The sequence below is a fragment of the Ailuropoda melanoleuca genome, chromosome 12 (genome assembly GCF_002007445.2).
Source record: "Ailuropoda melanoleuca isolate Jingjing chromosome 12, ASM200744v2, whole genome shotgun sequence".
NCBI classification, from domain to species: Eukaryota; Metazoa; Chordata; class Mammalia; order Carnivora; family Ursidae; genus Ailuropoda; species Ailuropoda melanoleuca.
The window spans coordinates 31,620,526-31,632,599 of NC_048229.1; the positions used below are offsets into that span (position 1 = coordinate 31,620,526).

General features: G+C 47.4%; 1 protein-coding gene across 1 annotated transcript in view; it reads right to left on the minus strand.

Annotated features, from left to right (window-relative positions):
• The window catches only part of ELSPBP1 (epididymal sperm binding protein 1), a 34,054-nt gene that overhangs the window by 13,006 nt on the left and 8,974 nt on the right, over positions 1-12,074 (minus strand). The gene's annotated exons all lie outside the window — the stretch shown is intronic.

Here is a 12,074-nt window from a genome sequence, read left to right on the forward strand (position 1 = left end):
GGTGTTATGGGAAAGAGAAACGTAGCATTTGTTGAGCACCTACTGTATTCCAGGCTACACACTCAACACACATTATGCCACTGGGTTCTCCCAAATGAAATGATAGCTATTAATCCCATCTTTCAGATGAGGAAGCTGAGGCTCAGAGAACCCAAGGGATCTGCCTGAGTTGGCTACACAGCAAGGAAATGGCAGGATTCTAACCCACATAAATGGCTCCAAAGGCTCTACTCATCATGGGGATCTAAACCGTAGCCTTAAACCCTCCTCGTGATCACACCCATCTCCAGCTGGATATTAAGATACCGTAATGATCAGCATTTACCATCCTCAAGAGAAAGAATTCCTGCTACCTCTAGTTGCCTCTGTACCATTTCCTTAATGACACACAGACTTGCCGTTCTCCACAGAAACAACAAGCCAGGGTTGGAATTGGTGGACTGGTTACCACTTCTGCTGGCTACCAATTATTGAGCACCTACTGTATGCCACCTTCTAACAACCTGATGAACAGGCCCGATCACCCTGTTTACAGAAGAGCGAAACCAAGATTTGGGAGTTGAGTCACTTATCCAAGTACCTCAGGTGGTAGGTGACAGATCTCGGGTTCAACCGCAGACTGTCTACACCAGTGTCAGAGTTCTCAACTCCATAAACCACTTCCCGTCTGCAGGCCTTTGTTCCCTCACATGCAGAGAGTAGGTCAGTAATTCCTGCCTCTGGGGGAGGCCTCGAGGGTCCAGGCAGGTCCTGACGCGAAAGTGTGTTTCCGTTGTAAATTGTTAGTTGTGTTTATGAATAATTAAGGCAAAGAGCAGGGCAGCTCAGGGGAGACATCAGACGGCATCAATTCGTACACAACAAATGCCGGTGGTGAATCGGGGAAAAAATATCCCAAGGCCAGTGATTCAGGTCCTCGAAAGGTAGGTGGCGCCATTGAGCACCCGGGTCTCAGAACACACCCTTTCACTTGGCTTTCCTGCTACGTCTTGGAGCGTTTTCTGATCTCTCTTGTTACTTTAACCGGAGCGCCGTGCCCCAAACTTGCTTTTCCCGAGTGATGTCTCATTCACTGCCTAACTCTGACTGGTGGCGGACACTCTGGAGTGGGACCCACCTCTGACTGTGGAGGCTAGATGGTCCTGGTTGAAATCTTGAAAATACCATTTACCACCTGGGTGACCTTCAGAAGTTACTTAAATTCTCCAAGCATTAGCTTCATCGTCTAAAAAGTGGGGATACTGAGGCTCCTGGGTGGCTCGGTCGGTTAAGCGCCTGCCTTTGGCTCAGGTCATGCTCTTGGGGTCCTGGGACCGAGCCCCTCGCGTTGGGCTCTCTCCTCAGCGAAATCTGCCCCTCCCCCTGCTCGCACTCACTCTCTCAAATAAATAAACAAAATCTTTTTTTTTTTTTTTTTAATGGGTACAGGGCGCCTGGGGGGCACAGCGGTTAAGCGTCTGCCTTCGGCTCAGGGCGTGATCCCGGCGTTATGGGATTGAGCCCCTCATCAGGCTCTTCCACTATGACCTGCTTCTTCCTCTCCCACTCCCCCTGCTTGTGTTTCCTCTCTCCCTGGCTGTCTCTATCTCTGTCGAATAAATAAATAAAACTTTTAAAAATAAAATAAGATAAAATAAAATGGGGCTACAGGGACGCCTGGGTGGCTCAGTCAGTGAAGCGTCTGCCTTCGGCTCAGGTCATGATCTCAAGGTCCTGGGATCGAGTCTGGCATCAGGCTCCCTGCTCCGCGGGGAGCCTGCTTCTCCCTCTGCCTGCCACTCCCCCTGCTTGTGCTCTTTCTCTCTCTGACAAATAAATAAAACCTCTAAAAAAATTTTTTTAATTAAAAAAGTGGGGATACTAATCTTACCTACCATTTAAGCTTATTATGATGATGAACTGAGATCATTAAAAAAGTAGCAGATAATACTCATTGGGTGCTATACGCTATTCCAAATTCATTATGATCCTGATAGTAACCCAAAGTGGGGGGCAGTAGTATTAACCCCATTGCACATTTGGGGAAGTGGAGGCACAGAAAACTTTAACATCTTGTGGAGGACCACAAACCTCAAAAGCAGTGGGGCTCCTATCTGAACCCTGACAACCTAACTCCAGAAACTGGGCTCGTGGCCGCTGTGGGACACAGTCTTCAGGCTTACCGTGGGACCGCATGTGTGGCAAGCACTCCAGAAATGTCGGTCAAAATCATCATTCACACCAGACCTCTCCAGGCAAATTTCACTTCTGAGTGTTAAGAGTGTATTTTCTTTTTTAAAAAAAGATTTTATTTATTTATTAGCGAGCACATGCAGGGGGAACAGCGGGGACAGGGAGAAACAGGCTCCCCACTGAGCAGGGAGCCCGATGCGGGACTTGATCCCAGGACCCCGAGATCATGACCTGAGCGGAAGGCAGACTGTCAACCAACTGAGCCACTCGGGCGCCCCGAGATTGTATTTTCACCTGCCTCCCGGGTATGTCCATCTAGATGGCCCTCAAGCACCTCAGATTCCAAGACGGCTCCTGCTATAAAGCCCCAAATATCCCCACCCCCCGCCTCACACACAAGACTTAAATCAATTGCACTATGTTTCCTATGGTCAGAAGGTTTGTGTCTCCCCCAGATTCATATGTTGGAATCCTAACCCCCAAGGTGTTGGCAGTAGGAGGTGGGGTCTCTGCGAGTGATGAGGTCATGAGGATGAAGCCTCGTGAGGGGGATTAGTGCCCTTGTAAAAGAGACCCCAGCGAGCCCCCTTGCCCCTTCCACCACGCAAGGACTCAGTGAGAAGAGGTTGTCTACCACGAGGTGGGATTTCCCCAGACCCTGAATCTGCCGGTGCCACGGTCTGGGATTTCCCGGACAACAGAACCACGAGAAAGAAATTTCTGTTATTTCTATGATAGTTCCATAACAGCAGCCTGAGTGGACTACGTGATCTTCCCCATCCCCCAAGCGGTCACCCCAGGAGTGAAGCTTTCTCCTCTGTCATGTCCTAGTGGTCATCAAACCCCCTTGAAGCCAGCACCTTCTCTCTGTCTCTCCTGCTCCTGCAAAGTCAGGCTTTCGCCTTCTCTCCCCCAGATGGTGGCCATGTTCTGTCACGGGTGTCCTGGCCTCCAGGCTCTCCCCTGTCTCCCTGGCCTCTCTTGGTGCCTGCTTTTAAGCATGAGTTCAGGAACAAATATTTACTGAGCCCTGACGACACGTGGGCTGCAGGGCTGGGGCATGAGCGACAGCAGCGCATGAGTCCTGCCTTCATGGGGCCAGCTGTCTGCGAAGGAGACAGACAGGAAGGGAATTCACCAGAGACAAGCATGGAACTCTTGCTGTGATCATGGCTACGAAGGAGAAGGACCGAGGCTGCCCTAAGGCATAACTGGGGTGAGGCGACTTCTGGTTAGGAGGCCAGGGGAGGCTTTTCTGAGATGAGGGAAACAGAGCTGCAGGAAGAGCAGAATGTAGACATGAGGAAAACTTGGGGCAATGGCAGCTCATCTGGGCCAAAGAGGCAGGATGCGACTGAGAGCTAGATGTATTTAAGGAACAGCTGGAACCCGTGTGTCTGGGGCCAGAGCAGGGAGGAGTGAGGCCTGAGAGATGAGGTGGATGGAATCCGACCCTGCAGAGCCTTCCTTAGATTCTAAACGCAAACAGAAGCCACTGGAGAGATTAAAGTGGGGACAAATGCCATCCATTAATTCATAATTCTCCATCACTTCTAAATACAATCCACAGTCCATACCACGGCCTTCCCCTCAAAGCTCATTCCTTTTTTTTGTTTTGTTTTTAAGATTTTTTTATTTATTTATGTAACAGAGAGACAGCCAGCGAGAGAGGGGAACACAGCAGGGGAATGGGAGAGGAAGAAGCAGGCTCCCAGCGGAGGAGCCCAATGTGGGACTCGATCCCGGAACGCCAGGGTCACACCCTGAGCCGAAGGCAGAAGCCTAACGACTGCACAACCCAGGCGCCCCTCAAAGCTCATTCCTTATCATTCTTGTGCTCCTTCGATCCGCCCCAGCTACACTAGGCTTTTAGCTGCTTTCCAGCACAGGCCAAGCTTCCTTCCGCCACAGGACCTTTGCACTTTCTCTTCTCTCTACCTGGATGTATCCCCCCCCCCAGGTATCTGCATGACTTGCTTCTTTGTGCCATAAAGGATATTGTACAAATGCAAGGAGCTGATATTCTGGAATGTTAATGAGCCTCCTCAGATCAAGGCATGGATATTAATAGAAAATATTTGGGGGTGGTTCAAGACAATGGTTGAACCGTAAAGTGAGCCGTAATAGCCAGACACCCACGTCTGGAACATTCAGGTTAGGACCAAGTTATTCCTTGAGTGCCGGCACATTTGAAGGCTGTGGAGGACTCTTTGCCCTGGGCCGTGGGGTAGTTGGAGCTGGCATCCTGCCGTTGTCACCGTATTTTTGGTGGGTAGGATCTCTGAGGAGTGAGAATGAGCAGCTACGGGCAATTTTGAGACTCTCCATTTAAATCTTTTTTTTAAAGATTTTATTTATTTATTCGACAGAGATAGAGACAGCGAGAGAGGGAACACAAGCAGGGGGAGTGGGAGAGGAAGAAGCAAGCTCATAGCAGAGGAGCCTGATCTGGGGCTCGATCTCAGAACGCCGGGATCACACCCTGAGCCGAAGGCAGACGCTTAACCACTGTGCCACCCAGGCGCCCCTCTCCATTTGAATTTTTTACCATAGATAATTTTATTTTTTTTTAAGATTTTTTTTTATTTATTTATGTGACAGAGAGACAGCCAGCGAGAGAGGGAACACAACAGGGGGAGTGGGAAAGGAAGAAGCAGGCTCCCAGCGGAACAGCCCGATGTGGGACTCGATCCGGGAACACCGGGATCACGCCCTGAGCCGAAGGCAGACACTTAACGACTGCGCTACCCAGGCGCCCCTAGATAATTTTATTATTAAAAACAATAATTACGTGTATGCATGTGTATACGTATGTAATATGCGTATACATTACAGGTGCATATATACACACGTATACACAAGCACGTACACTTTATGTACCTATGAACAGGTTACGGATACACACATGCTCACACACTAATGTGCAAATAGTTAAAATTTAGGAAAACGGGCGCCTGGGTGGCTCAGTCATTAAGCGTCTGCCTTCGGCTCAGGTCATGATCCCAGGGTCCTGGTCAGTGGGAAGCCTGCTTCTCCCTGTCCCACTCCCCCGGCTGGTGGTCCTTCTCTCACTGTGTCTCTCTGTTTGTCCAATAAATAAATAAAATCTTTTTAAAAATTCAGGAAAACAAAAAAGAGCATCCTGGATGAAGCCAGATGAGGCTATTTAAAATCATGAAATTAAAAATCCATATAGAGGACTGGCTTTAGAATGGATTAGTTTTCAGAAGTAGCTATTATGGACTGGATCTAGCAAACACCCACAGAGCAAAGCACGGTGCCAGGGGCCCCCTGGTGCCCCATTTCACAGGGATTGAGAGCCTGTGTGGATGCTTCAGGGATGGCGGGCCAGAGTGACAATGAGCAAGGCACTTAACATCTTACTCATCCATAAAACGGGAATCATTTTGACTCCACAGGGCTGTTGGGAAGACTAGATTGGATAAAAGATACAAAATACTTAGCACAGTGTCTGCCATAGAGAAAGGTCACAGTAAATGTTGCCCACTAATGGTGATGACGAAGATGATGATAATATCAGCCAGTCTTCTCTTCACCATGCTAGGCCTTCAGTAATTAACTCATTAAGTAAGTTTATTTGGGGAACGTCTTATGATTTTCTTCTTTCTTTTACTTTTTGTTATTTATTGTCTTCCAAACTTCTCTGAAAATGTTACCTTCTAGAGGCCCCTGGGTGGCTCAGTCGGTTAAGCGTCTGCCTTAGGCTCAGGTTATGATCCCAAGGTCCTGGGATCGAGCCTCGCATCGGGCTCCCTGCTCAGCAGGAAGCCTGCTTCTCCCCCTCTCTCTCTGCCTGCTCCCCCTTCTTGTGCACACGCGCTCTCTCTCTGTCAAATAAATAAATAAAGTCTTTTTTAAAAAAATGTTACCTTTTAGGAAATGCTTTCTCTGCTTAATGATATTCTTCATTGTTAATATCATTTTATCCATCCATCCATCCATCTTTCCATCCAACCATCCATCTATCTATCCATCATCCGTCCACCCATCCATCCATCTATCCATCCATCCATCATCCATCCTTCCATCCATCTATCCAACTATCTATCCATCATCCACCCATCCACCCGTCCATCATCTGTCTATCCATTCTTCTACCATCCACTTTTGTATCCATCCGTCTAATAGGTATTCCAGAACCCTACCATCTATTATAGAACAGTGGCAACTACCAAGAGGAACTGGACGTGATTTCTGACCTCAATAGTCAGACATAAGTCATGGGCACCAATATCTATCACCCAACATGGAACAGCCACACCAGGTAGTATTAAGGTGCTGAGAGGTCACCAGGGGGCAGACTAGCCCACCACCTCCGCTTGCTGGTTCTTTTGAGCCAGAAATGTCACAATGGAGCTATGAGAAGAGAATGGCACCCAACCAGGGTTCATAGCCCACCTCTCCCATATATCTACTGGGTGGCCTTGGGAAGATCATTTGACCTCTCTGATCTCCAGTTTCCAAGTTCTCATCTGTTAAGTGGAGATAAAAATCTAACTATGGAAGCTATTGTGGGAATTATAGGAGCTCATGAGCTTAGGGTCACTGGACCTTTAGTGTGGCTTCAAAATACTGAGTCCTTCCACTCTTTGCCAGCAGATGATGACTCCATGTGTGAAACAAAACCCCTGTGTGAGACCCCCTCACACACACACACACACACATGCACCCCTTCTATTATGTTTTCAGGCCGCCTTTGGAGGGAGCAGTGACAGGACCTTAAAAAGATGTCTGAATCTCAGCTTTCTCCTCCATGAAACAGGGAGACTGAGGCTTACCTTAGTGGGGTGCAAAGATTCATGGGACCATGAAGAGAGTAGTTGACTCCCAGGAACTTAGACAATTTGTCCGGGCTACTTCTCTTTTCTCCCGTCTCTTTTCCCCAAACTTGGGGTACAGACAGCCTTCCATAGCTTTACTTAGCTCGAACAGCCTGAAGCCAGGAAGGGGCGGCTTCAGCCACCCGTTCGAGGTTCTTAACAGAGGAAGGAATCTGCCCGCGTGTCCCCCTTCCCCACTTTCTCTGGCCTTTCTTTCCTGGAGCTCCAGAGCCCTGTCCAGTACGGCAGCCACCTCCTACCTGTGGCCCTTGAGCACTTAAATGTGCTGAGTGCTCATTGCCCCATGTTGTAAGTATAAAATACTTACTGGGTTCTGAAGATGAAATATGAAAAAGAAAAGCAGGTAAATGTCTCTTTAAATTTTTTTCTGTTGATCGTATGTGAAATGATAATATTTTGGATATCATGGTTCCACAAAAATATAATTAAAATAAACTGCACCTGTTCTTACTTTTTTAAAAATATGGCTACTGTAAAACTTACCACGATAGTTATGGCTCATGTTATCTTTCCTGCAGAGGACAGCGCAGCTCTAAACTGTCCTTCTTTGCTGTGGGGGCCCCCAGGTCCCACTGCTCACACCCCTCCCAAGATCCTCGGTTGAGGTGTACCTTTGAGAGAGTCCTTCTCGGCCCTAGCTGTCTCCACGAGCTCTCTTTAAGGTTGTGCTCCCCAAATCTCTGGATTATTTGGGGGCAGGCCCAACTGTTTTGGCCCCAACCTGTCTGTAGGAAGACACTGCAGCTCCCCCAAAGAGGGTTTTCTGTAAGTGGTAGTTTGGATGGGATAGCCCCATGGTTAATGATGCCCCAGGACGAGCTCATGCATATCCGTAAGGCCCATAAAATCCAACCATGTGTATATTAATGGGATCTCGCAGGGGCTGGGGTCATGAGCAGGAATATTAATGAACAGAGAAGAAATGCAGCTACAAGGAAGTGGATGGGTTTTAGGTGAATGACGCCAGACCAAGAGCCCTAGAATTTTCCAGTGAGAAGGGAAGCGTGGGAGAATACAAACCACCAGCTCTCTGAAACACATCATCTCATTTTTCTTCATTTTTAAATTCTTTTTTTTAAAAAGATTTTATTTATGTGACAGAGAGACAGCCAGCGAGAGAGGGAACACAGCAGGGGAGTGGGAGAGGAAGAAGCAGGCTCCCAGCCGAGGAGCCCGATGTGGGGCTCGATCCCGGAAACACCGGGATCACGCCCTGAGCTGAAGGCAGTCGCTTAAACGACTGCGCTACCCAGGCACCCCTCATTTTAAAATTCTGTTGATCATTCTGGAAGTTTTGTAAAAAGTCCTCAGCCCTGTCTTGGTATCTTTCAGGACTGACANTCATTTTTAAATTCTGTTGATCATTCTGGAAGTTTTGTAAAAAGTCCTCAGCCCTGTCTTGGTATCTTTCAGGACTGACACCGTAGAGATTTACCAAATATTACCGTTGATCACAGGTAGGACCCCTTGGATTTAAGGACTGGGAAATGGAGGCACAGATGTGCTCAGGGACTTGCTGAAACCATACAGCAAACGGGTGGGGAAAGTGAGACTTGGAGCAGCTGAGTCTGGGGTCTCATTTTATTGTCACTTCGGTGCCAGGTTTTCATTTCACAGGTTTGGGGGTCTTCCGGAAAAGAGGTTTACGGTCTTCCTTTCCTGACGCGGCCTCCGTGCCATCTTCTACTTCCCGTCTCTGTCTCTGCCTTTCCTTTTCTCCATGTCATGAAGATGCACTCTCTCTCAGCCTCTCCTGTATCGTCTTTCTTCCTCGCCTCCCTTTTGCTCTCTGCACTGTCTCTTTTTCCCTCCCTTTATCTCTCTCGGTCTCTGGGTCTTGTTCAGTCTCTGCGTGTCATTCTTTTTTTTTTTTTTTTTTTTTTTTTTTTTTTTAAGATTTTATTTATTTGACAAAGAGAGACACAGCGAGAGAGGGAACACTAGCAGGGGGAGTGGGAGAGGGAGAAGCAGGCTCCCAGCGGAGGAGCCTGATGCGGGGCTTGATCCCAGGACCCTGGGATCACGCCCTGAGCCGAAGGGAGACACTTAACGACTGAGCCATGCAGGCGCCCCTCTGCATGTCATTCTGACTTGAATGTCTCACTGTATATATGTGCACGCTCGTGTGCCTGGATACATACGTGTGTGTGTAACCATAAATCCGTGCATTTGGCTCTGCCCCTCCCTCTTTCTTCTTCTCTCTTAGTCCATCAGCCTGCCTCTCTTGCTCTCTCAACCATACCTTATTTTATTTGTTTTTAAATGTTTATTCTTCAGTCATCTCGATACCCAACATGGGGCTCCAACCCACAGCCCCGAGATAAGAGTTGTGTGCTCTACCGACAGAGACAGCCAGGCGCCCCCAGCCTCTCCTTGTTTTAAAATAGGAATGTATGGGGGCGCCGGGGTAGCACAGTTGTTAAGCGTCTGCCTTCAGCTCAGGGCGTGATCCCAGCGTTCTGGGATCGAGCCCTGCATCAGGCTCCTCCGCTGGGAGCCTGCTTCTTCCTCTCCCACTCCCCCTACTTGTGTTCCCTCTCTCGCTGGCTGTCTCTATCTCTGTCGAATAAATAAATAAAATCTTTAANTAAAAAAAAAAAAAAAGAATCACTTTTCTTCCCTATAGGCCATCCGTCTTCCAAAATACCCTGTTTCAGAACCCCTCCAATAGCATGAGCATAAATTAAAAGCATAATAACAGTTTGGGCACTCTTTCTGTTAACGATGTGAAACCATCTTTCTTTCTAGATATAATAAAAAATATCAATTTTTAAATGAGATACCCTAATACATTTTGTTCTCACCAATCAAACCTCAAAGTATCAGATTTTACAAGACACTTTGAGAAAAACATTCTTTTAGGTCTGTGGAGGCAAAAGAATTTAGACAAGTTTTAAAATTATTGCTGTACATGGCCAAGAAATGTTTATAGTTGAAGATTTTTGAGATTTGCTCAAGCATTTGAGCAACGTTCTAGAAAATACATGAGTAAGGGGGTGCCTGGCTGTGTCAGTCGGAAGAGTGTGCAACTTTTGATCTCAGGGTCATGAGTTCGAGTCCTGCATTGGGTATAGAGATTACTTAAATGAATAATTAAATAACATAAAAACTTCAGAAAATGCATGAGTCAAAAAGTTTTCCCTGAATTATATTCGTCTGTCCAAAGGTTTAGTGATAATATGGGATGTGTGTGGATTCTTAGCCCACTCAGCAATACTCCCCCACACAGAAATCACAGAAATTAAAAATAGCCAGCAAGATGTGCTCATGAGAAACTGTCTCCTTCATCCACTGTCTGAGGGATTCTTGGATCTCACATGGCTGATAACAAAGAAAATGTGACTGAGGAAATATTTACAGAGTGGGACACGGGTGACGTGCCTTGCAGGAGTGATTGACATGGAACAGAGATGAAAGCAAGCATGAGTGGATTAGGACTTGCAAGTGTGTAACCGTCTTTTTTTCTTTAAGATTTTATTTATTTATTTATTTATTTATTTATTTATTTGAGAGAGAGACTGAGTGAGAAAGAGGACAAGCCAGGGGAGGGGTAGAGAGAGAGGGAGAAGCAGACTCCCTGCTGAGCAGGAGCCCAATGCAGGACTCCATCCCAGGACCCTGGGATCATGACCTGAGCTGAAGGCAGATGCTTAACCGACTGAGCCACCCAGGCGCCCCTGGCCTGGCTTTCAAAGACCAGTAAGGTCCAGGACATGGAGAATCTATACAGCTCATGGATCTTTGATGATTATGAAAACAACTTGAAATGCCTTGTTGTGACTCACCTAATCCTTGTGTATTTCTTTTTCTGCATTCCTTCCTATACGAGGCAGGTGGTCTAGTATTGGGGCAGAGAAGGGAGAGGGAGGAAGATGAAGGAGAATAACAAAGAGTGAGAGGGAAGGAGGAGGGGGAGAAGGGGAGGATATGGAGGAGAGGAGTGGAGGGAGGAGGGATAGGAAACGTGGGAGGGGGGAGAAGGGGAGCTGAGAAGGAGAAGGGGCATTACAAGAAGGAAGGGGAGGAGAGAAGGAGGAGTCTGGGGAGAAAAAGGAGGAGGGAGGAGGGAAGTGAAGGAGGAGGGAGGCGGGGGCAGGGAGGAGACAGCGGAGTTGGCGATAAAATCCCTGCGGATCAGTTGGTCGACCAGCAGTCCCTGAGTGGAGGAGCATGGTCCTGCATGTGGGGTTGCTGTTGCTCTGGGTCTGCCAGCTTCACAGTGTGATCGGTCCTGACTATGAAGGTAAGTCACAACAGACAGTGTTGGGGGTGGACATTTAAAAACCGAGTCTTGCACATCTTCTGCCATATGAGATGCAGTGGAGGGTAAGAGCCTCCTACTTTCACGTACCCCAAGAGAGAAAAAGATACCCTCTCTTTCAAGTATTTCCATTTCATAGACACGAGCCACTGGTGGGCTTTAAAAACACACAAAAATAAGAAGATCCGACTAACAAAAATGAAAAAATAGGAACGCAAGTTGGAAAACCCTGTTGACAGAGTCGTATTGCTTGCTAACCGTGTACTTCCCTTCTCCCCCTACCATATTTTAAATGGTGCATTCGAGTCTTTGAAGATGGAACTGAGTTTTAGCAAGTCTGTATTATTCCTTTACCAAAATCACATGGCCTTCAACAGCTGTAAATGACAATACAAGAAGGGAATTTCATTACAGAGGCATTTCTTACATATCTGCTGGGAAAACACACGTAGCTGTGAAAACAGTTATTTTGAGAAATTTTTGCAAAAATGATGGTCTTGCATGTCCTACGTTTAAGTATTCTTCAGGACATGTTTGCATTGAAAAGTAAATCAAACGCAGTGCAGAGAAATGTCTTTCTTAAAAAAAAGAGGTTCTCGGGGCGCCTGGGTGGCACAGTGGTTAAGCGTCTGCCTTCGGCTCAGGGCGTGATCCCGGCGTTATGGGATCGAGCCCCACATCAGGCTCTTCTGCTATGAGCCTGCTTCTTCCTCTCCCACTCCCCCTGCTTGTGTTCCCTCTCTCGCGCTGGCTGTCTCTCTCTCTGTCGAATAAATAAA